Here is a 22,884-nt window from a genome sequence, read left to right on the forward strand (position 1 = left end):
ACTGTGATCTTCATAAAACCCATTTGTTCCATCTAAAGTTTGCTCATCCAGCCAATACATTGTTCTTTCTCCTCCCCCTCTGGTTTGCATAAACAATGGTAAAAGGGTCATAAAGAATACATCATAGAACTTAGTGAAACCTATATTACCTTTTTTCCTAACTGCATATTCTGTCGAGGAAAACAAAAATGACTGGCAGCAAAAAAAGATCTAGTAGTTTAAGGATTTCAGTGAAAAATCGAAACTGTTTTGTTGTCTTTATGGTATAAATTTCTAGAAATTGAACCATGTAACATTCAGACAAACTGAATTATGATCCAGTCCGAAACTGCTAACCACCCCACCCTAAAGGAAAAAAGGCTTGATGAACATCCTTGTGACTGAACTGATTTTAGTTAATTATAAATTATGCAGTCATTGTGGGCCCACAAAAGAAGACATCCCCACTCTGCAGTCAGATGTAATTACCAAAGTCAGGCGCACTCCACTGTGTGTGATCCTTCCCTGACAGCCAACACTGACTGATGACCTTCCCGGGTAAAGACTCCCTCAGTAGGGTCGCTGAGCACATAAGACACACCCACCTGCCACCCACCCACACTTACTCTAAACTTCCTCCCTCCAGCTAGATCTTAAAAAGCTCTATACCTGCTCAGACACTCACGTGACACCCAGTGTTCAGGTGCTAAGCTACTATGATTTAAATCATCAAGCCGCCACGGCCCTTCTTGCCTATCGTTCACAATCAAGGGTTTATCACTCCAAGTTGCTATATAGGGCTAAGAAATGTGACTCCCCGTCAGCGGGTGGCAGAAGGGGTTGGGCTTTGGGCTTTGGAGTAAGGAGGAAAGGGAGGAGAGGGCTGATTTGACACAGCTCGCTTGGCTTGCCATAATTGCTCCGTCACTGTCAGTCCTTGAGAGGCCTTCTCGCCATACAATTTGGACACAATTACCAGCCGTTTACCAGTGGCCGTTATGCCCATCGCCCTACCCCCCCCCCCAAAAAAAAAAAACCCTGGCTGTTCTCCTGTTTGGCTGGTGGCTAGGATGTGCAATGCCTCATCAAACACGGATGCGGCCCATTAATGAACACTGTTAGCATTTCTCTTAAACTTCTCCTGCCTCTAATAAACATGCAGTGTTCCATGAAGGAGCATTGCCATCCTAGTGACATGATATTTATTGTCTGTGCTGGTGGGAGGGAGCGGGCGAGGATGAGAGGACAGAGGTGAGGGGAAGCGGGGTTACAAGTGAAGAGAGATATATCAGCAATGAGTAGGGGAAAGAGGGAGGGGAGGTGAAAAAAGGATGATGAAGAGGAAACCATACAGACTGGAACATCTCTTTCTGCCATTAGTGGCTACCACTACTTTTATATATGAATTCACCTTAGGGTTCATAATTTTAGAAATTTCAATTTCCACAATAAATACATCAACAAAGGGCTGCAATGTCAGCTGCAATGTCAGCCCTTTGTTCAGAACTGAACTTTCAATGAAAAGAAAAAGAAAAAGGAATAAAAGGAGATTTAAATCAACATTTGATATTCAAGGTTCATTGAGTCTCTGCAGCTGCTTCAGTAGTAAAAGATCTCCAGTTGCAGCAGGGCATGAAGGAAAGAAACCTTGCTCACACAGGTAAGTGACATGCGACAAGTTGTGTAAAGGTAACTAAAAATAGTAACGTGATTTCTTTTTAAGTCAGCAAATAAGAAAAGAGTATTACAGAATGCAACTTGGGCATCTAGAATGTTACAGTAATGTGTGGTGTTAAAGTACATTATTGATTTGATTACATAGCAAACATAATTACTAATTTTCAGGTTCTATACTACACTATACTGGAACACACTGCGTGTTTCCTCATAAACGCACTCACACAAAGATGCACACAGGTTCATGCTCACACAACAAAGTTACACTCAGTGGGAATGTGATATCATTCCACTGCAATCTGACACCTGTTTTATTGCCACTGCCAAACACAAGAAGAGTGTGAAACAGAGACAGCAAAAAAGTGTAAGGGGCTGAAAGAATGAGAGACAAACAGCAGGCGGGACACCTGTGGTGACCTAATGACGTCTGTGTCCTCTGAAGAGCCTCTTATTTCCTCCTCTGGCCCCAGGGTGTGTGTCGTGGCGAGGGCTGTCGTTACCGAATGGAGGGGGGGGCTCATTACACACTCAACAGTTAGGGAAGTGGTGGTCACAATGTTCATATTCACGCAGGCATAAGCAAGCAGATTCAGACACGCACAGCCCAAAGTACACAGTTTTTCATACACAAACACAAATACAGGAATGCAAACACAAATGTAGCCAAAAACAATGTTTCCGTGCACATGGAAAACAAAGAACGGAAAAGAAAGCGATGATCAAGCATTCAGACAGTCAAATGCGTTGTTTCTCTGGGGACAGTGGTCTCCACCATCACGTACTCTTGCTCTCTTCACCTCTTAGACCTGTAGGAATTAATGAAGCCCAGTGCAACCGCAGTCAAAGGCACAAAATGGCTGCTCATTAATAGCCTGCTGTCACAGGGGCCATTATGACACAGCCAGATATTGGAAATCAGGGAAGCTTTAGTCCTGATGCCACTGATGATAAACAAATTATTGAGGAAAAACACAAAATTTGCTGTAAATGGTCAATTGCTGAGGAGCTACTGGAGCATATTTGATGTAAAAAATGCTATTGTCTTTGTAGTGTGTTTCTAAGTCTATTTGCATAGCCTTAAAAGTCGGCATGAAAACACCACAATGCTTTTCTGTGTTTCTGTCTGTTGCAAAGGACTGTAAAAATGGAACAAAAAACAAAGGGATACAAACTCAGACACACATGCAGTAACACATGCACATGTGCACGCACAAACTCATGGCACAAACAACCCTGGAAACAAAGTAAGACTTTTCATGTCTTGGTGGAGATATGAGCTGGCACTGGAGTGTTTGGTTGTTCACCAAATAAACTCATTAATTTGCTTAATTATGAAACTCCCTATCAATTTCCCCTCCCTGGGAAATGTTCAGTGAAGCTATGCAACAACATAACACGTTCAGAGGCTATGTTCTCACTATCACATTATAAACAAACAGAAAATACACCAGGGCTTGATTAAAGGCCTTTACAACACAGAGCAAGAGAGAGAGAGGAGACAGTGTTTGTTTCTCTGCACAGAGATGAAATTGTTTCAGCTTGTTTTTGACAGCTACCGCTATAGACGTGCTGGCTATAACTGAGGGGGTAGAGAAAGACTGGTTGTAATAATTAAAGCACACCACTAACCTGAATAAATTAATGCTTCCTCTGTGTATGTGAACGCTAATGTGCTACTGCACGTTCAGACAAGCTTTGTTCGTCCTGATTAATTTTTGTTTCTTGTACTGTTTGTATGCATATGTGTGCATGCATGTGTGTCAGTGCAAGCATGTGTGTGTGAACATTTCACTTGTATGATAAAAGTGATGCATTCTGTATTGTGATGGGGAAGCCGTTTGCTTCCCTCTCATGGCTCACAATTCTTATCTCATAAATACAAATTAAACGTTTTTAAGCCTTTTTCTTTTTTCTTTTCCATTCTAATTAGTAAGAAATAAGGGTTAAGAAGAGTGCAGAGCTTCTTATGAGACATACTGCAAATAATAGTCCATTCTCTCAATGTTACAGCAAATACAGTATTAGCCTGGGCCTATAGTCAACATCTTCTATATACTGGTCTAGTTCTGTAACAATAAATGCTACCAGGACTTTTAAAACAACAGATGGACCACTGCCATTTTTTGTCACTTAACATGTGCATCTGACTCTTAACATGTACTTGCCATAAGATTTCCTGTGCCGCTTTGAAAATATGAATTTACAGAAACACCAAAAACAAAATGGTTTGCCATTCAAAAGTGGGCATGTACTGACAAAATCCTTGGCATAACAGCAACACCTGCTCTTGAATATCGATATTAGTTTTCTGAAGCTCTTTACGCATGGAAATATGTAACTTTGTAGATGATATATGCATCTGAGCTTTTAAACACATGCAAAACTGGGTATGGAGCCTATTAAAGTGATACCCTTCTCATGTTCAACCGAATCTTTTACCCTATAAAGCCATTACTCTGTGGTCCATTTAACCCATAGTGGTGGAGTAGCAGTGCATTTAGCCCTAATGTTGACAATGATAGCAGAACTGGCAGTGATAACGGCAAAATTGTAACACACATTCACACACATGCATGTGCTGTACTGTATATACGCACACGCGAGGCGACACACACACATAAACATCCCTAACAACACCTGTAGTTAGTGGTATGTATGAGACACTCACATTCACCTGCAAACACACAGACACACACTTTAAAAAAAAAAAGGGGGGGGGGTCTCTCTCTCGTCAGACGGGGTAAATCCCATTATTTGGCCCTCATGTGGGAGAGTGAATTGAGAGTCAAGTAGGATGCATGTGGTAACCACAATGAAATTACAGCTGCTGTGAGGCCGAGCACTGCTAATGCACCCCCATTGTGTCCTCGAGTGCATCTAAATAAGAAGGGGTAAAAGGCAGCCTGTGCTGGGGCTGCCTGGGTTACAGGGTGTGTGTGTGTGTGTGTGTGTGTGTGTGTGTGTGTGTTTGTGTGCGGGTGTGTGGATCTAGAGGTAAATGGAACCCTGTCTGTGATAGTGGGCTGCATTTAGGCTTGATGAGGTGTAACCCGTGGGGACCACCTGATGAGGCTTTGTTGTATGCGGGTTTATGAGTGTAAGTGCAGGTGTTTATGTGTGTGCAGGCGCAGGATATTTTCTCGGTCCCGCTTAAAAAGGGAATGATTCACTGTATACCTGTAACTCAGAGCCTGCAAATACTACAACATGACAGTGTTACATGATAAAATGAAGTGAAAGTCCTTTGTGATATTTTTATATGTAATAAACCTGTATTCCTATGGTTTCTTATGTACTGCACTGGTACAGATCTAGACCTAAGCTGTAGATCACAGGCCTTTGCTCTAAGACAGAGGGAAATTCCTGTGGATTACAAACTGCCATACTCTCCCACTGCATAGTGACCAGGACATCCACTAGAGGGGATGAAAAAAAGAGAAGGAAAAGAGGGGGAGAAAAAAAAGGAAAACACTAAAACTGTCAGTTCAAGATGCAAAACAGAGATCCGGATCTATCCATTATGAATGAGATATATTTGAAAGGTGGAGGCTGAATATGAAGAGTGAGCAGGAGGAGGACTCTCACTTACCCCCCCAGACCCGGCAGCGCTTAACCCTCTCACAAACCCGAACCCCCCTTACACCCTCCCTTCCCCTCAGCGCAAGCTCCGGTTCATCAGCAAAATCCTTTGTACAGTCAACAGTGCTGTTTTGATTCACGTTACATTTATCCTCAGAGCTGTCCGTCAGGCACAGCGGGGACGGCTGATCTAAAACAGAGCCTTACACTCATGACAGGAGGATAGAGCCGTAACTCTGGAATGCTAACCTCCACTGTTATTTGGCCCACAGAGAGAGAGAGCGGGAGAAAAGGGAGATAGAGGGAAGAGAGAGAGATACACAGCCTAATGACAGCTACAAACACAGACATACCTTTGTTCCAGCTCTATAAAACAGCAGACTTCAGTAGGATCGCTTTAGCTTCCATGGGCCCAATCAAACTTGTTTTATTTAGACTTCAAACATGGCCTCCAAAGAGAGACAGGGAGCGAGCAAGGTGTGTGTCTCTTGCTAATAGCTGCTAGCATGATTCGGTTAAGCTGCTTATTTCTGACATAAATAATGCATCCAGGCAGATGCACTTGACTTTAGTTGAATATGAATCGCTTGCATGATTGACACCGAGGTTTGTTGAGCGCTGAGTTGATTCTACAGTCTCACCTTTGGAAACAGGCCTGTCTCATTTAATATCCCCAATGTTAACATAATTATGACAACCAGCACTGATTCATGCATGTGTCTGTGTAATATCCATGACAAAATTAGGCTACTATTTTTTGAGGGGGGTGGGGAGCAGGCAGGATAGATTTTAGTAGAGTATCAAAGGCAACTAGATTGTCTGCCTGTTTAACAGCTAAGCCAAATCAAATCAGAAATAAGAGGACTATCTTCAGTTTAATTCTGGATACTTTCACAAGAAACCCTACTTACCCACCCACAAACCCTGCCCCCTCTTAGCCTCCTTTTTTACAGTCATTGATTCCAATCAATCACCGCTAATTAAGCAGGCACCTATACACATATATGTCATATGCTAATAGGGCAATGATACGGGCATTTAGTTGGTGCTTTAATCTTATGCTACTTGCAGCTAACACATAATGACACTCTCTATCCAGCCATGGGAATATTTATAAGAGACCGCTGAGAGCGCGTGGACACGTACACACACACAGATTGGTACTTCACACTGGCTCACTGTATTAAACCTTATTTACAAGCTAACAGCTATAACCATTACAGATACGGTGGCGGAGAAACCACATTAGGTTCAATGGGCCAACAGCGTGAAATCCAAAACAATAAAATGTAAATTTGAGCCAATCTCACAGGCTGAAAAAAAAGCACATATGGCTCATCTGCAAACAGATGAACATCTCTGTGATACAAGATGTCTTCCCCCATTCTCTCTTTTTTAAGACCTTGGCGCATCAAGCAAGGAATGTTTCTCATTTCATTTTTTAATCCCCCCTCAGTGGTAAGGTGCTGTGGATAAATATATTGCAGGCTCCTTGTCTCACCTAACCCACAGCCCTCCCCATTCCCTTGAAAATTTAGCACAGGGAAATGGCACATAGGCGAGTACAAGTTGCTGAAAAACTGCAGTAAAGAGGCTGTGTATACAGTAATTCAATGTCAATAACTGGACAATAGTGTTAATGTTTTTTGAATCCGATTAGTATATTTTAAATGCCCATAAATTTGTTTTTCCCTGTTCATTTTGCAGAAAACACAATGACAATCCGGAGTTTCTTAGTCAATTTTTGGCCAGATACAACCGTGCAGAGGCAAAATAAAAGCACAACGGTGCGCTGTATGTTCTAGTATAAATGTTACCGCTGGCCGCTGTAGTGGTGTTTTACTGTATTTTTCTGATTGCTGTTATTCATTTTTATCAGACAGCGCAGAGAGTCAAAAGTCATGAGTTGGATTCATCTCATGACGTCACAAACACACGGTGTGCTAATTCCCCTGCTGGGATAGCAGGGTGCCTCAGGCCAGTGTACTTTTTCCATGACAATACTGTAGAGAGGTTCAGGGGGGAAGAGGAGCCTAAATTTGTTCCAGCAGGAAGCACTTCACTAACTATGCTGAATTGTTATGACTGACCGGGGCCGTGTATGGAAGACAATTTGAAGTACAGGAGTTCAGATTTACCTAAATTAAAATGAATAGCTCAATTCAGATGTTCACTGTGATGACATACAATGTTCTATATTATCTAGAAAGCCCTAGTATCTTATTCTAACTGAAAGACTCGCAACCATTTGTTCCTTCAGGACTGGACAGCCTCATTTAATCCAAGCACCCTTTTCTTTCAAAGAGATACCAAAACTGGATTTTGGATGTAGCAGCAAGTTTTGTTCAATCAAAAGTTAACGTGTCTTCTATTTTATTATTCTATGTGGTTTATGTTGTTGTCAAGGGTATTGGTAGAAAAATTAGCTTAGCTAGTTAATTTTACACTCACCTTGTTATTAAAAGTTAAGGAGCACTGCAGAGTCAAAGATAGTCAAGGTAAAGAAAGAGTAAATGTAAGATCATCATTTGACAAGCAATATAATAAATAAAACGAACATGTAGAAAAGTTTTGAGACTTAACAAACACTAAAACTAATCATAAGCACTGACCTTGCAAGCACTTACTCAGGTCTTTGTTGCTGATAACAAACTGCCTCCATGCGGCTCATCTCCTGTTCCTACTCTGTTGTGTGATCTGCAGAAAGAACCTAAGGTAAACTCAGTGGTGTTTGTAAGGGAGTTCTCTCTCCTACTCCCAAGTGATAATTATTTGATCTTGTTTAGTTCATTATTCATCTTGAGGGAGCTGGTTGTGACTTGTGGATAAATGCCATATGAAAGGCATTGTGCGCCGAGGATGCATCCTCACTTTTATCCTGGCTCCCAAAACAGATCAATTAGTAAAACTAAACAGTAAATTATTAATCACATTGCTTTGTGTCCCCGTTCCGTCATCGGAAGAAAACAGTTCATTAGAGAGAGAGGGAAGCTGGGGGGGGGGGTTGGAAGTGTGATTGAGAGGGGCTTTAAACCGAGCTGATGCTGTGTGAACATTTGAAGAAAAAAGAGGGAAGAATTATCAAGCATGTCCATCATTCCAGGTAACTTCCCAACCACCCCCCACCACCAACCCCCAGTCCCTCCTAAAATGACGTGCACTCATAAAATGGGGTCAAGCAGTGGAGGAGTTCAATGTCACAGCCATCATATACGTTGCCCGTTGGGGTGCGTGTGATTAAAATAACACACAGGGATGTTTCATGTCATGGTGAGCAATCAGACCATATTTGCAAAAATATTCAGATCAGATGAATTTTAATGAGGTGTACACTCGAGGGGGATACTGCTGCCAGAGCACTGGGGATAGGAGGTGGAAGCAAGCCCGTCCCCTTATTTGCCAGAAGACAGCAAGGTACATAAACTTTTTTTCCCTCTCTCCCTCTACCCTTAGATGGAAAAAAAGAGACAGATCCAAATTCAGGGTTCCACTCAGTGTTCAGATTGCTCTGCTGTTCTGAGTTGGGCAATTTGAATAAATTATTCCAGATAATAAAAAAAAAAAAATCGCTCAGTGGGGTTCATTTTGTGAGAAATTATATTTTCGCAGGAAAGGTTAATTTTGAAGGGAGCTTGAATGACTGGGAACTGGGGGGGCTGCAGAGGGAGTGAAGGGAGGAGAAAGAGAGAGAGAGTGAGAAAGGGGAGGAGAGAGAGAAACAGAGGCAGAGAGAAAGAGAAATGGGGGGGCATTGTGCTGTACGAGGAGCACTGGGCGTCAAAGAGGAGAAGGGACGAGAGAGAGATGGAGGGAGGGAGCAAGGGAGGGAGGCAGTTATTAAAAGCGATTGCATTGCCTCCCGGATGTCTCAGGAGAGCAGAATCAGTGGAGATGTTAAACCTTGCTTGACACCCCAGTTGGATAATTGTGGGTGTGGGAGCTAATCAGCGGAAGATGTCTCCTCAATTTAAATCTTGTCAGTTAGTGAAGATTAGGCCCTCCTGTCCCGGCCACCATTAGCTTTGTTGCATGTCAATGCGCCGGTGAGTTTGTCCGCCTGGTCCAGCTGCAAGGGTAAAAAGGCGTGCGTGATGGAAACCAGCAGATTTATTCCAGCTAAAACCAGTATGGCATTTTCAAGAAAACCCATATGAGGGGAACAGGGAATTTATGCAGCCTTTTTGAAAATGCATTTGTTACTACTGACCTAACGGGGGGACCCTGTGGAATAAGAAATGTAGTGCGGGGATGTGCTCCAGATTTTCCTGCAGGAAAAACATTGACGTGGTAGTTAAATATGAGGTCGTACACAAACTAGTGGCCAGGGAAGCAAAGGAGTGTGTTTGCTGGAAACACATAAAATTAAGAGGAATTTTAATTTCAGTAATGCACCAACCAAAGTCATTGAATATATAACCACACGGTTTCCCTTTACATATACTGTATGCTCGTTGAAGTTATGGGATAAATTTGGGCTGAAGGAAATCATAGGATCCTGATGTTAAGGCTATTAAATGGCTAATAATTTGTGACAGTGTGATCTCATTAATAAAAATGTGGAGGTATAATTATAACCCTGGTTAAAAGGAATAGAGGATGGAGGTTGCTAATTCAAAAATGCACTGTAGGGACTTTTACAGCCTGAGTCTGGCTGGCTGCAGGCAAAGGCTTGCATCCCCCCCCCATGGTAAATATTTGTAACAGATTTTTCCTGCAGGACAATGGCTCCTTTCACTAAAGCAGGTCCCGTAACCTCGGAGGGAACTCAAGGTCAGGGCAAATAAACAAGGCAGCCGTGCCAAGCTGAGCAGCTCCACTGATTCCTGGGCCGGGCCTGCTGCATACCAGGCCCTCTGCTCTCTCCTCCTCGCCACCGGAGTCTGAGTGCTGACAGATGTTTCGAGACCGGCTAAAAAGGAAAGGGGAGACTAAGAGAGAGAGAAAATGTGGGATCTTTCCTCTCTCTCTCTGGCTCACTTTTTCACCACATTTCCACGTCTTTTTCTTCTTATCTTACCTCAGTCCGAGTGAGTCCGGGTTCCTAATACAGCCTCCGACACCTTCGGAAACCTACAATGCAAATCATGTAAAAGAAATAAGAAAATCATTATGAACTGTCTCTGTATAACACCAGTATGATCCCTTGTGGGCATGTGTGTAACCTTTGAACCGGGTTTTAATTAACAGCTGCACAGGCCCACAGTCTGGAGGTCAAGTATCCCAGAGTGTGTGTGTGTTTAAAGATGCCTGAGCAAGAGAAAGAAAAGGAAAAACAACACTACAATCTACAACTAGTGGGCTCGTCTGCAGGTATTTTATGTGTGTTTTTAAATAAACACACGCTAGGGTTTTCCTATACAAGTCCAAAAATTCTTATGTTTCAATAGCACTGTCTCCCAACCCCCAGTCCACTTCCGATCTGTCGAAGCGGTTCATATTAGCAGCCTCAAAGTGCGAGCTACCAGCGGCTACCACGAGGTGTAACGAGTTCAAGGCCCCAGCTCAGGCCTGAAGCGGCAGACGGTAAACAGCTGTTTTTTGTGGAGCCCAGACAAAGCCTCTCTGTGTGAGAAACAACAGCTACAGCTGGGCTGAGCAGAGTGAGACATCGATCCATAAGCTCGTCCCTTTACTCCCCTCCGAGCACTCGTCTGGCAGTCAGGCGGAGCAGCAGCGCATGCCAGAGCTGGGCACTTCACTGCAAAAAATACCCCTCTTAACCAGATGTTTAATCTGATGCTGAGTCTTCAAACCTTATATTTCTAAAAGGAGGAGGGCTGAAAATATCTGTCAGCAGGAATAAGGTTTTTAATCTAAATGCAGGTGAAAGTGCCTTAGAAACCGCTAGAAAAATAGTAACTGCATAAACAAACAAATTTTAGGGCTCATTATGAGACAGAATTGATCATTTTTGCTGTATATTTTGGTTAACTGATGTTTTTTATTTTTTATTTCCATTCGAGTACACAGTTAAAATTAAACATTTTTAAAATAGACAATAAATGACAAAGACAAATATATAATTGATAATTTCTTTCTAAATGCCATTAGTTTACAAATACATATATATATTTTAAAAACAATTTATACATTAAGTCTTCTGTTATAATCACATTGGCCATGAAGGGCCCAGTTAAAAGTATCAAAGAGGGGAGACAAGAGACTGGCGTTTAATCTAATCTACGTTCTAATAGTTGGGGAGACATTAATTATTGATAAGGCTGGCAATTGATTGGTTAATAAGATAATGTAATTGAGAAATGAAAATCATCAGAGTTGAGTGTGTGTGTCGCTCCCAATCTGAGCCGCATAGGGGGGCAGTGGAGGGGGGGGGGGGTCTTAGGGGATTGCCCCTACATGGGCTTCCATCATTACTGCCACACTATAAAAGCAGAGTGGTGATTAAAAGGACTTGATTGATTTGACTCTCATTGGGATAAGCTGTCCTCCTTCCGTCACTGGGTTCTGCCCGCAAAAAAAAGTGTGTGTACGTGTGTGTGTGTGTGTGTATATAAATTTACTCAATGTGTGTTGATGCAGAAAATCAAATAAAATAATTAAGTGAATGTGTATACACATTTGAGTGTATTTATATCTTGCAAATGTGTGCTTTTATGTGTGAATTACCAAAAAAATCTGAGTAAATCAGTAAATTTCTGTACGTTTATATTTATTTTAAATGTAAAATTGTGTGTGTGTGTGTATGTGTGTGTGTGTGTGTGTGAATGAGTGAGTGAGTGTGTGTCTCGACCTGCAGCCCAGCTAAAAGAGGTACAGTTAAACTTGTGTGTGTGTGCGCGTGTGAGACTGTGTATCCATGTCGTCAAGAGGTGGCCCCACTCCCCCAGTTTTCATTCGCCTTTTGTCTACACTCTGTACTGTACTCTGATGCTCAAGCACACACACGCACACACACACACACACACACACACACACACACACACACACACACACACACACACACACACACACACACACACACACACACACACACACACACACACACTCAGCTCCAACCCACCCTGAGAGACAGAGACAGACCCTGCCGCCTGACACAAAAGCTATTGATTTTACTATCTGCTGCAATGAATGATCTTCCTTGGCCAATTTCTGAATTTAGAAATGAGTTCAATACTAATAATGACAGTGGAAGGATTCTTTAAACTGTTAGAGTTGAGAAGGGGGAAATTGAGAGGAGAAAAGGAAGGAGAGAGAGCAGGAGAACAGGAAGGAAGTGAAGATTTGTGTGTGTTTGGCTTTGGAAAAAGAGAGGATATGATTTCTCGCCATGGGTGAGATTAAATAAAGATGACACCAATGGTTTTAACAGTCTAAATTACTACATTCTACCCTCAAATACAATTACTCTTATTTGGCTTTCTTTAATGGGCTGCAAGCGGGATAAGTCAGTGGTGGGATTTGTCTTTTTTTTTTTTTTTTGTACTTTTAACAACTCCCAACTTTTATATGAACAGTTTTCATCCACCTTTTTTCACGCACCGCTCTTCTGCTTTTTATGAAGCAATTTCCAATATACAGCATTCTTGCGAGCTTGCTCCTTAATCCATTCAGAGTATATTTCATGCGCCATAAAGACACAACTAGTTCAGTTTCTATTTTGCATCGCACAAATCTTCCATAAAATAAAAAACAGGCACATAAATATTTAACATGGCCTCTGTTTAGATGGGGAAAACTATTTATGTCAAATTAAACAACAGATATGCCGAGCTACTCAACAGAAAAAAATCAGCAGACTGGAACATTTCTTCTAATATTTTATTTCTGGGTGCACATTATTTTCCTGGTTATTCAGAAAACTGCAATAAAACATCAGGAACAGGCATGTTAAATCTCGCATGTGGTGGTAAAAAATGTGTGTGCTATAGAAACACAGACCGATGTGTGAATGTATGTATGAGCCAAAATCCCAGTTTGTACATATGACCGTATATGTTTTTTTGTGTATGAATGTTTACATGTGAGAGCATTAGATTTTCTCCGAATCTCTCCTATCTACCGGTCTTTTATTTGGGCAGGCGTGCAGCGGCTTGCTGGGGTGATGTGTGTTAATCAGAAGCCCTGTGCCCCGTTGAGGTGTTAATTCAACCCCCCTGTTACAGAGAGGTGTAGATTAATAGATAAGGGAGGTCTGAGCGAGGGTCAGTGCGATACGGCCCTGACTGTGTTCGCCGGCTTGTCAGACACCTGCCTGGATTAAGCCGCTGGCTTCTCTCGCCGTTGTGCGCAGGTGAGAGGTCAACCATTTACCCAGTTCATTGGGCTCTCATTCAGTTTTCAAGGTGGGGTGGATCTGCATAAAGGCTCTGGCATCTGTATGCTTCGCAGGGTTTGTCTGCGCGGGGGGTCCTGCACGGTGATGTAGAGAAGCGGACAGGCGATGCAGGATCTGCTGCAGAGGATTACAGTAAATATACTCTGAGAATAAGGAGGAGATGAAGAGCGGCAACAATAGTGAAAATGCAGCGGATTTTTTATTTTATTTATTCCTTGCATAAATCTGATTTCAGCTGTACAGCAGCATAAACCTTAACACGTGTTTTTCTTCTTTTCAGGAATTTTCTTGGATAAAGGACAAGAACGTCTTCGGCAAACGGAAAAAATAGAAATGGAAAAAAAAAGGGATAAAATGGGTTGGGGGAAGGAGAAAAACGCACGAAACATGAAACTCTGCAAATTTGACTTATAACAAGCAAAATTACACCCTGCTGTCATTTAAATTATGGCTGCCCTCTATAAAGGTGTCTTTTAGGTGCATTAATTGAATTCGGCACTATTTCCCAATAATAATCTGTAAAGTTCAGCCGTCCATCCTTCATGAGATCCCTGCCGCGTACCAGAGGAGTATCTATTTCAGTGGCTTAATTTATTTTCATGATTCACCGATAATGACGGCCATGCAGGCTGTACATCAGAATTAACCTTCATTTCACTGAGGTATATTACGATGACAGTCCCCGACACATTTCACCTACACAAAGGGCATTCTCTCCCTCTCTAGCTCTCTCTCTCTTACTCTCACTTTCTCCCCCTGCCTCCTCTGTCGCTGCCCCTGCTGTATAATCATCCTCGGCAGACCAAGATTGTTTGATAGCCGATTAATTTTCATAGGAAATCAAGTGGCCAGCTCTTTCTCTCTATCACTCTCTCTTTATTTCTCCTCTTACCCCCCCCATCCAAACACATACACACGCTTCTTCTCAACAATGGCGAATAGTGCTTGTGCTTGGTGACTTTTTCTGTCAATTAGGTGTTTTATTTAATCTCATCTCACTTTTTTCTCTAATAAATTGCACTCCCTCCCCCCCGTTTCTGATATCTCCAGCGTGGTTAATTTATTTTGGACGATGCCGATGTAACAAAAGTGCTATAAATTAATCAGAGGACATCAAGCGAAAGGGGGTCCTTCGCCCGCACTCCGTCTCTAATTTCTATGCAAACCATTAAGTGTCAGATATAGATTCCACCATTTGCTATGGTCTCAGTCAAAAGATTTCATTAGGGACCTGACGTCACATTTTGAAGGCAGCGCCGGATCATTTCTGTCCTATTTTCTCCCTCATGAGCTCTTTGTTCTTCGCCCCTCTGTAGGATCCTGCCACTAAAAAGGCCCCTATGCAAATGACAATAATAGATTTCGCTAAGCACCACCGCAACGGCATGATAGCCTATTTAGAGAGAAACCAAAGAAACATTCAATTTGTGGCATTAAGCAGGGAACATGCAAAGGTTGCCAAAAAAGTGATTAAGAAATTACAGAATTGGTCCTCTCTGCTTGAAGTTCTCTTTCTCTCTTTTTTTTTTTTCCTCCCTCTCTCATTGACATGACATCTGTAATGAGGAGGGCTGGTAATTAGAATATTCTGGAGAGGTGAGCCCTGCTGGAGCTGGCAGCGAGAAGACTGATCTCTCCCTCCCTCTGTCTTTTCTGTGTTATTTTTTTCCGCTATCATAAGGGCCTGAACACAGAACAGACAGAAAAACAGCTGTCTGATGACCAGACTCTCTATGGATGTCTCTCACTCTTCTTTGTGTGAGTGTGTGTGTCTCACAGATGAGCTGTTCAGAGCCTCTCTGTCTGCAAATAAATATAATCAATCTTCCATTTACATACAAATAGGCTTCTCCCCTTCATCCTAATAATCTGCCCAGCATCCTCATAGAGGGAATATAATATTCACTCCACATGGCAATTTCATATTTATCATTAGATGGCTTTATTGATTGTTGTTTTTTTTCCCTCAGATAAAAATTTTTTCCACTTCATTTTATTAGAGGATATTGAAGGCATGTATGGCTGACATGGCACATACGCTTCATTATTTCCTGCCCAGGGACGATTATGGTTATTGACATTGTCATGTCTTCCCCCTCGTCATCAGTTATCACTGCTTACCGCGCCGTAATACAGGAAGCCACAATACGGGGGGTGTGGGGCCACAGGCGTTCAGAACATTATCATGGACGTTTAATGGGTGTAAACTGCAGGGGCGCTGCACGTGTGCTGCTGCGTGTCACTAATGTGGCTCATTCAACTTCGTGTCATGTCGATGATAGTGGGTGACCGGCGGGGCCCTGACTGAGTGTCAATCCCACTTTGGACAAACAACCCTTCTGTCAGTGCGATCACTAGCACTAGGGGCAACCAACACATCCATCATAGATACATAGAGGAAAGCAAAGGAGAAACAGAGACAGACTTAGAGCCAGAGAAATTTATTAAATACTAATTACTTATTGCTATCTAAGTAGAAATCTAGACAGAAACAGAAAGGAGAATGCTGACAGGATTATGATCTTATCATTTCATTGTAGGTCTCTTTTGGAGAAGAGATCTTAAAGGGGCACTTTGACCTTTTGGTTCTGAGTTTGTTTTTCTTTTTTCCTCTTTAACACATTTTTTTCCTCCACTGTACTTCAGAGATTGTTTAAGTAGAGTGAGAAATGGTAACAAACACCTGACTGGCTGTCAACGAATCCTTGAAGTATTTAAATGTAAAGACGAGAGGTGAAATCTCACTCTACTTGCACTCAGTAATGTGTCGTTGAATTTCCATCTGCGGAAAAGTGACAACCATCACGACATCATATACGGTATAATACAAGAACGGATGTTAACCTGCTGTGTAAGGAGCAAATGATCTGCAATGGCTATTCTAGGGGACTGCTATCAATAACGTCTGCTATCCGAGTTGATATTCAGAAACACAACTTGTCACATAATAAACTTGTCACTCGTTAGCGTGAACACTTGCACAAATAGGCCTCCTACAATTGGCTGAATCATGTAATCTCATATTTTCCCAAGCATTAAAAGAAACAGAGGAGGTATTTCGCGAGTTACAATTCGCCCCGATCCCCAATCCGCCATGTTAATTACTGATTCATTAACAGACGTTAGGGGATCGTTTTGAGGTGCACTGACCGCAAACAACTCAAATGTCATTCTATCAATGACATTCAACCATCGGACTGTCACCTATCCAAATGAGTTTTTTCTTAGTTTAAAAACCTTTTTGAATAATTAACCACCAAAATTAAAGCCAATCACTGAGCAATTAATCCACCCTCGTGTTTCCTCCAAATATTGTTAAGTTGAAATATTGTTTTTATTGAGCTCAGAGGGCCTGGCTGAACAAAGACCCTGTTTTGCTGTTGAGCTCTCGCATAGGGAAGTTTGGTCCAGTCTGGAGCATAAGTAAACAATGAAAATATTTTTTGGATATGCAAAACAACCCTAATGTCCGTTGCTCCTTTCTAAGAACTGGCTCAGCTTCAAAGCTGATTGTGTAATCATGAGTTTCCTTGGAAATGAAAAGCGGTTTGATCAGTATCTAAGTCGTTCCAGCATGTGTGCTGTCTAAAACAAAGAGACAGTGGTGAAAGACTGAGTGAAGGTACAGTAAAAGATCATCAACAGGCGCTGACAAAGTGGTGCAATTAAGATGAATCGGGATCTGACAAAATGTTTGTCTGAGGTGTAAACACACAAGTCAACAGTACTGAAGATGTAACGGAGGAACAGCAGAAATAGATCACAGCATTTAACAGCTTGTCATAATCAAACAAGATCATTAAAAATGTAGAAATTCCATGGGAGATTAGACTCCTGTTTCTCTGAGGGAAAATGGATGTTTGTGTTGATGAGGGGGAAAAAAAACCAAACTCTTTCTTTGCAATTTGAGGTTGTTTCCTCTGAGGTGATAAAGAGGACAAAATTATGTTGAATACTTCTCACTGGAAGCTTCTTCTAGATACTCAATACATACCACCATTGCCACAGCCTGGTTTTCTTTGACCAACACTAAAAACTACTAGTTTACCACTGATGAAACTGGAGTCCATCACTTGGAAACAACAAGAACCTGGAGACATAGTTAGGACAAAAAGTGATACTGCTGCTCTAAGCATGTACAGGTATGTGTGCATATAACTATGTGTAATCTGCCTCGGAATGTGGTATATGTGTTGCATGATGATTTACCTTCTCACCACCAGCCATGATCACCGCCTTGTAATACCCCACCTGGCAGGCAAACAAAAAAGCAAATTAACGAAAACTGTCATTCAAGAATTATGATGGGACAGTGCACTGCAAAATACGTATGTTCTTTGAAGTCCTTATTTCAGCAAAATTATATATACACACTATATATATTTTAAAAAAAACTTTATATCTAATTAAAATGATAACTGCATTCTCATTTTTCAAACTCTCATATCCTGAGGGCCAATTGGGATGAGTGCTTTTTTCCCCCCATGCGGCTGCAGCTTCCTTCCCTCTCTCTCTCTCTCTCTCTATCAGTCTGTCTCTCTCTCCATCTCTCCCTCTCTCTGTCTTTCCCTCACTCCACTGTGGCTCAGTGAACTGCTCCTACAGCAATATCCCATCATTACCATCTCCCCAGCTGAGCTTCAGCCAGCCATTATCATGCGGCATTATTAATCTTCTTGTCTTATCAACTTGCAAATCACAAACCATTGAGCCTTATGGCGCAGTTTGGGGTGCGCCGTTATTCATTTTGTAGGTCTACCTAGCCTCCGAGTCTTTCTAATCACCTGACGATTGTCACTCTCTTACTGTTGCCCTGCCCTTCTCCTGGCCTCGGTGCTCTGTAGCCCTGGAAAGAATCCAAGTGTTTCACTCTATCCTCTTACTCACACACACACTCTCTCACTTAGAGCTGCTACATCTCTTCTTTCTTTCCTACGCCCACACAGATACAGATGTCTCTTACACATATTGTCTCTCTCCGTCCTTTACATAAATACATATGCACACACTAGGTATCTGATAGCCACAGATATTGATAACCTGTAAAGTACAAAAAGTTGGCATTTAATACTTGCTAATATTTTGCATCCTTTCTATGTTTATTCTTGTGTGGCTGCTTGGGTTTAGACAAGATTTAAAATTAGCTCAACCTTGAACAGATAAAACATTAAACTGAGGAGAACGTGTTAATTTATCAGTAACAACAAAAATTAATCATAATCCAATGTCCATCTATCTATCTATCATAAAGTTTTATAGCACTAACAAGCACCATTTCTGCACAATGAGTACTTAGTTTGGATACTTTAAGTACATTTTGTGGATAACACTTTTTATCTTACCATTTTTAATGCAGGACTTGTAACGCAGTGTTTTTTTTTATAGTTGTACAGCTACTTTTACTAAAGTTCCAATGAAGATACCCAGCACTACTCCACATCCTTCCAAGCTACCTTTCTTTTGTTTTAATCTCTGTCTTCACACATTACCCAATTCATTTTCGTCTTTGTATTTACTCTACCTCACCTGTCTCTTCTTATATAATTCTCTATAACAAAAAAGAAACAGTGAAAAAAAAAAAAAGCATTCAAATAAAATACACATTGGGCCCGGCTGCTGAAACGAGCTGACAGCAAGTAGGATAAATTTTATTAATGGGCGAGCATTAACATGAGTCTGCCCAGAGCTGACCCCTTTTCCTGACACATACATCCACAATGTTTCTGTCATCTCTCCCTCTCTCGCTTTCCCTGCTGATATTAGTATTCGAGGTAGGAACAGAGCTGAGTAGAGAGGCGAAGAGAGGGAAAGTTTCTTTAAAGACTAACCATTGACCCCTGATTCTTGCTCTCACTTGAGTTTGCTTTTCTTTAGGGCTAAAATATTCACCCTGGAAAATACGGGGTGACTATGGCTATGCTACTTGAGGAAAAATGTGTATAAGAATATTGCAAGGATTGTGTGTTCCTGCGTGAATGTGTGTATCTGAATTTGCATTTCCTTTGAAAACTTTGCATGATAAATCACCTTTTTTCCCCATAGCTCATTAAGCACCACCAACAGGTACTGGGCATGAAATATTTAGCAGAAGACAAAGTGTTTCATGTGCTCCTATGGACCCAGCTATTACCCAGGCCTTCCACATAACATCCGCTAAAAACAGCCCACCCTTTGATCTTCATTAATATCGTTTAGTTAAATATTTCAAATATGCTTTCGTATGTTTGATTAACATCTTTCAGAATTATTCAGTAAAACAGAGATTAGCGCTGAATGTTCAACTGCTAATGATGAAATTGCGAGTACCCACCCGTCACTTTGAATCCAATGACGTTCAGGAAGGAGGGGTAATATTTTATTTGATCAGTAATATATGGCAATGCATACTGGACAGTTCATGAAACTTCATGTATCAACTTCCCCCATGCATTCAAATATGTGCTTATAAGCCCTGGGTATTAATATTCACATTGAGTGTATTTTAGAGCAGATTTCAGAGCACTGCCTGCTCGACATTGTAATTTCCAAGCTTATCTAATCAATTCTGCAAGCTCCATCGGCCTCATATCAGGCCTCGTGAAAGAAATCAGCTCAGTAGCACCTTCAGAACACTTATAAATAATGAAAAACAGCTTTTAAAAAGAAAGAAGCGCTTAAGGAAAGAAAAATGTTGATTAGAAAAGTGCCTTTTATCCATGCCTTCAAATCTTTCACATTCCGAAGATGCAGAGAACTCCAGGCAAACCGCGACGAATAAAGTACCCCTATCTGACCAGAAAAAAAGAAGTATTAATTTTTGAGATAAAAAGTGCTGACAGCACAGAATGAGCCAGGTGGTATTTGGATATGAGCGGTGAAGATGAGATGAGAGCCTAGAAGATCACTTTCATCTTGTATATGGAGTTGTCCTTGAAAACTTCTATGAACTTTGTGCTGTCTGGAGAGCACCATGTTGCTTGTCTTGGCTTTTCAGTCATTTATATTTCTCTGCATGCTGAATTTGTCAGTGAAACTCTGACAAGTCAGAACCAGAGTTTGACTCAGATGGTATGGGTCATTCGATTCACCAGATGAGCACCTAGTCATCATTTACAAGCAGAGGGCGTATGTGTGGCCCTATTGTCTGAGAGGGGAGAGAAGGTTGAAGCATAGGAGCAAGGGAGATGGAGGGAAAAGGGAAAAAAAGGAAACTTTTACATGGTTAACAGCATGTGTCCTATTTTGTCATGCTGGTGCTATGCAGGGGTAGGCGGAAGGTGGGCAGGGTGAGTGAAAATACAGAGTTTTTATGCCCATCTATAAATTTGGAGCAGTGGGTTGATGAGCAGTGAAGGAGAGTCGTGTCTTAGCTAAGAGAGAGAAAGAAAAAAAAGACTATACTACTATAGCAGCCAGATGATACATTACACATACACACATACACACGCACGCACACACGCACACACACACACACACACACACACACACACACACACACACACACACACTGACAATGATACACTGAGGTCTTGATGACAGTTATCCTGTTAGGCTGTTAAAGAAAAGACTGCTGGGCAACACACACCCACACACACACACACACACACACACACACAGATGGCAGGCACTGAGGCCCTTGTGCATCTCCTCCGGTGAGGATTTGCATTCTGCTCCTGGCAGGTCGACCGACAAATTGCCCAGGCAGCCGCAGGAGACGGAGGCTCTGGCTGAGGGGAGAGACGCGGCTCAGAAAGCGCCTCATCCGTCTGACTCTCTCTGTGGAACCGCTCCTGCATCACACCTCAAATCCAGAGGCAGGGCTGATAGGGGCGGACAGGCAAGGACTGTCTTTTGGAGACCGGAAGGCCTGGCAGCCATGGTCGGACCTTCCCTCCCTGGGGCCAGGAGGGGCTCGGAGGCCAGTGTCCCCCCCCGAGCTTGCCTTAGGCCATCAGCCCTGGGGCTATCATTCACAAATCAGCCCCCGTTTTCCCAATCAAAGATGCCGACTGGGGGATACTGGCCCAAAGTGCTGCTTAGTGCCTTGAATAATTCACCACTCGAAATGTCGTCACACAAACGGACCATCCAAAGAAATTAGATGAAAAAAGATACCAGGAGACCACCACAATCCTCATCCTGACAAAACTAATTTCAAAAACACTTATTTAAAAGCAAATTTGAATCTTTAATCAACTGATAAAATGATTGGCAAAGAAACGGGCTGGGAGATGAGCAAATAGGAAGAATCGCAAGTAAAGTGTAATGCATCAGGATCAAAGTGAATTTTTTCTAATTCCTATATTTTTACATGATTAATGATTGAAGGCAGTTCTCAGCCTTATTAACACACTTGAGTTAAATAGTGGTGATGTAAAAAGACTAATGTTGAAACTACTAGTAATAGCCTCAACTAAGATTCTTGCAGAAGTGCATTTAGTAGCTACTTCCCATCAAAGGATGAACTTGAGAAAAGACGTGCTCAGCCCACAAAACACGAGTCAGAAGCAAAATTAGGATTCAGAATTATTAAAAACTAGATAGTCAGCATTTAGACAAACTCGATACATTTTACCTTGGGTGTGTGCACACAGAAATGTGAGTTTGTGCATTCAGTACCACACAAACACATCTACACAAAGTCCCATGTGTTTAGGCTAATTAGGGGGTCTAATTGTTGCCTACTCACCCTGGTCCGAGTGCTGTGCTATGCTCCCTGTGTTGAGGACCAAATTACCATTTGATGTGTTCTGTGTGCCCAGAACAGCAAGTGTCAACAATTATCGCGCCCAGGTGCCCCTGGCCTAACATGGCCGCCTGCCAGACCGAGCCAACCCAAAATATGAGCCCAGTCAGGGAGAAAAAAAGTGCCGGAGAGGGTGGGAGCCGCGGGGGGTGAGGACACAATGCAGTGGATCCTGGACAGAAAGTAGAACAGGTAGTTGAGCGGAACGAGAAACAGGGAGAACGGATATGAGGGAGAGAACAGGTAGGGGAGATGGGGTTGAGAAATAAAGGGGCAAAAGAAGAAGAGAAAAAAAATGGACAGGCGACCTCCAGAGTGCCAATTCTACTTACATAGGTGCCAGTATCTGAGGCACGGCACAGTGGTTTAATAGATGTGTATGTGTTTGTGTTCAGGAGGTACAGTATATACTGTACATTCCCCGCTCCCCCCTTGTGTTTGTTGCCACACTGCCCTCTCTCCCTCTCCTTAATGAGGCTGTATGCGTGGCTGCTTCAGCACCTGCCGTGGGTGGCCACAGGGTTAATCCCGCCTGGCTTCCTCTCTCACTTTGTCTTCCGTCTCTCTCTCCGCTATGCCTCTGGGCTGCTGACGGCAGCAGGCACTGTATGAGAGGGCGATGAGGAGG

At 42.2% G+C, this 22,884-nt stretch overlaps 1 protein-coding gene across 2 annotated transcripts in view; it reads right to left on the reverse strand.

Moving 5' to 3' along the window:
• Window positions 1–7,847: 7,847 nt before the first annotated feature.
• The window catches only part of mdfic (MyoD family inhibitor domain containing), a 115,226-nt gene continuing 100,189 nt past the window's right edge, over window positions 7,848–22,884 (reverse strand). The window contains exons 6-8 of one of the 2 annotated variants that reach the window (XR_005709251.1): window positions 17,741–17,782; window positions 10,253–10,305; window positions 7,848–7,932 (exon numbers count right to left, since the gene is read on the reverse strand). The gene's annotated coding sequence lies outside the window, so the exon portion shown is untranslated. Of the gene's footprint in view, window positions 7,933–10,252; window positions 10,306–13,108; window positions 13,649–17,740; window positions 17,783–22,884 lie in introns of those variants that run through there. The other variant, XR_005709252.1, reaches the window with a different exon arrangement.

The sequence above is a fragment of the Xiphias gladius genome, chromosome 2 (assembly GCF_016859285.1).
Source record: "Xiphias gladius isolate SHS-SW01 ecotype Sanya breed wild chromosome 2, ASM1685928v1, whole genome shotgun sequence".
Taxonomy (NCBI): Eukaryota; Metazoa; Chordata; class Actinopteri; order Istiophoriformes; family Xiphiidae; genus Xiphias; species Xiphias gladius.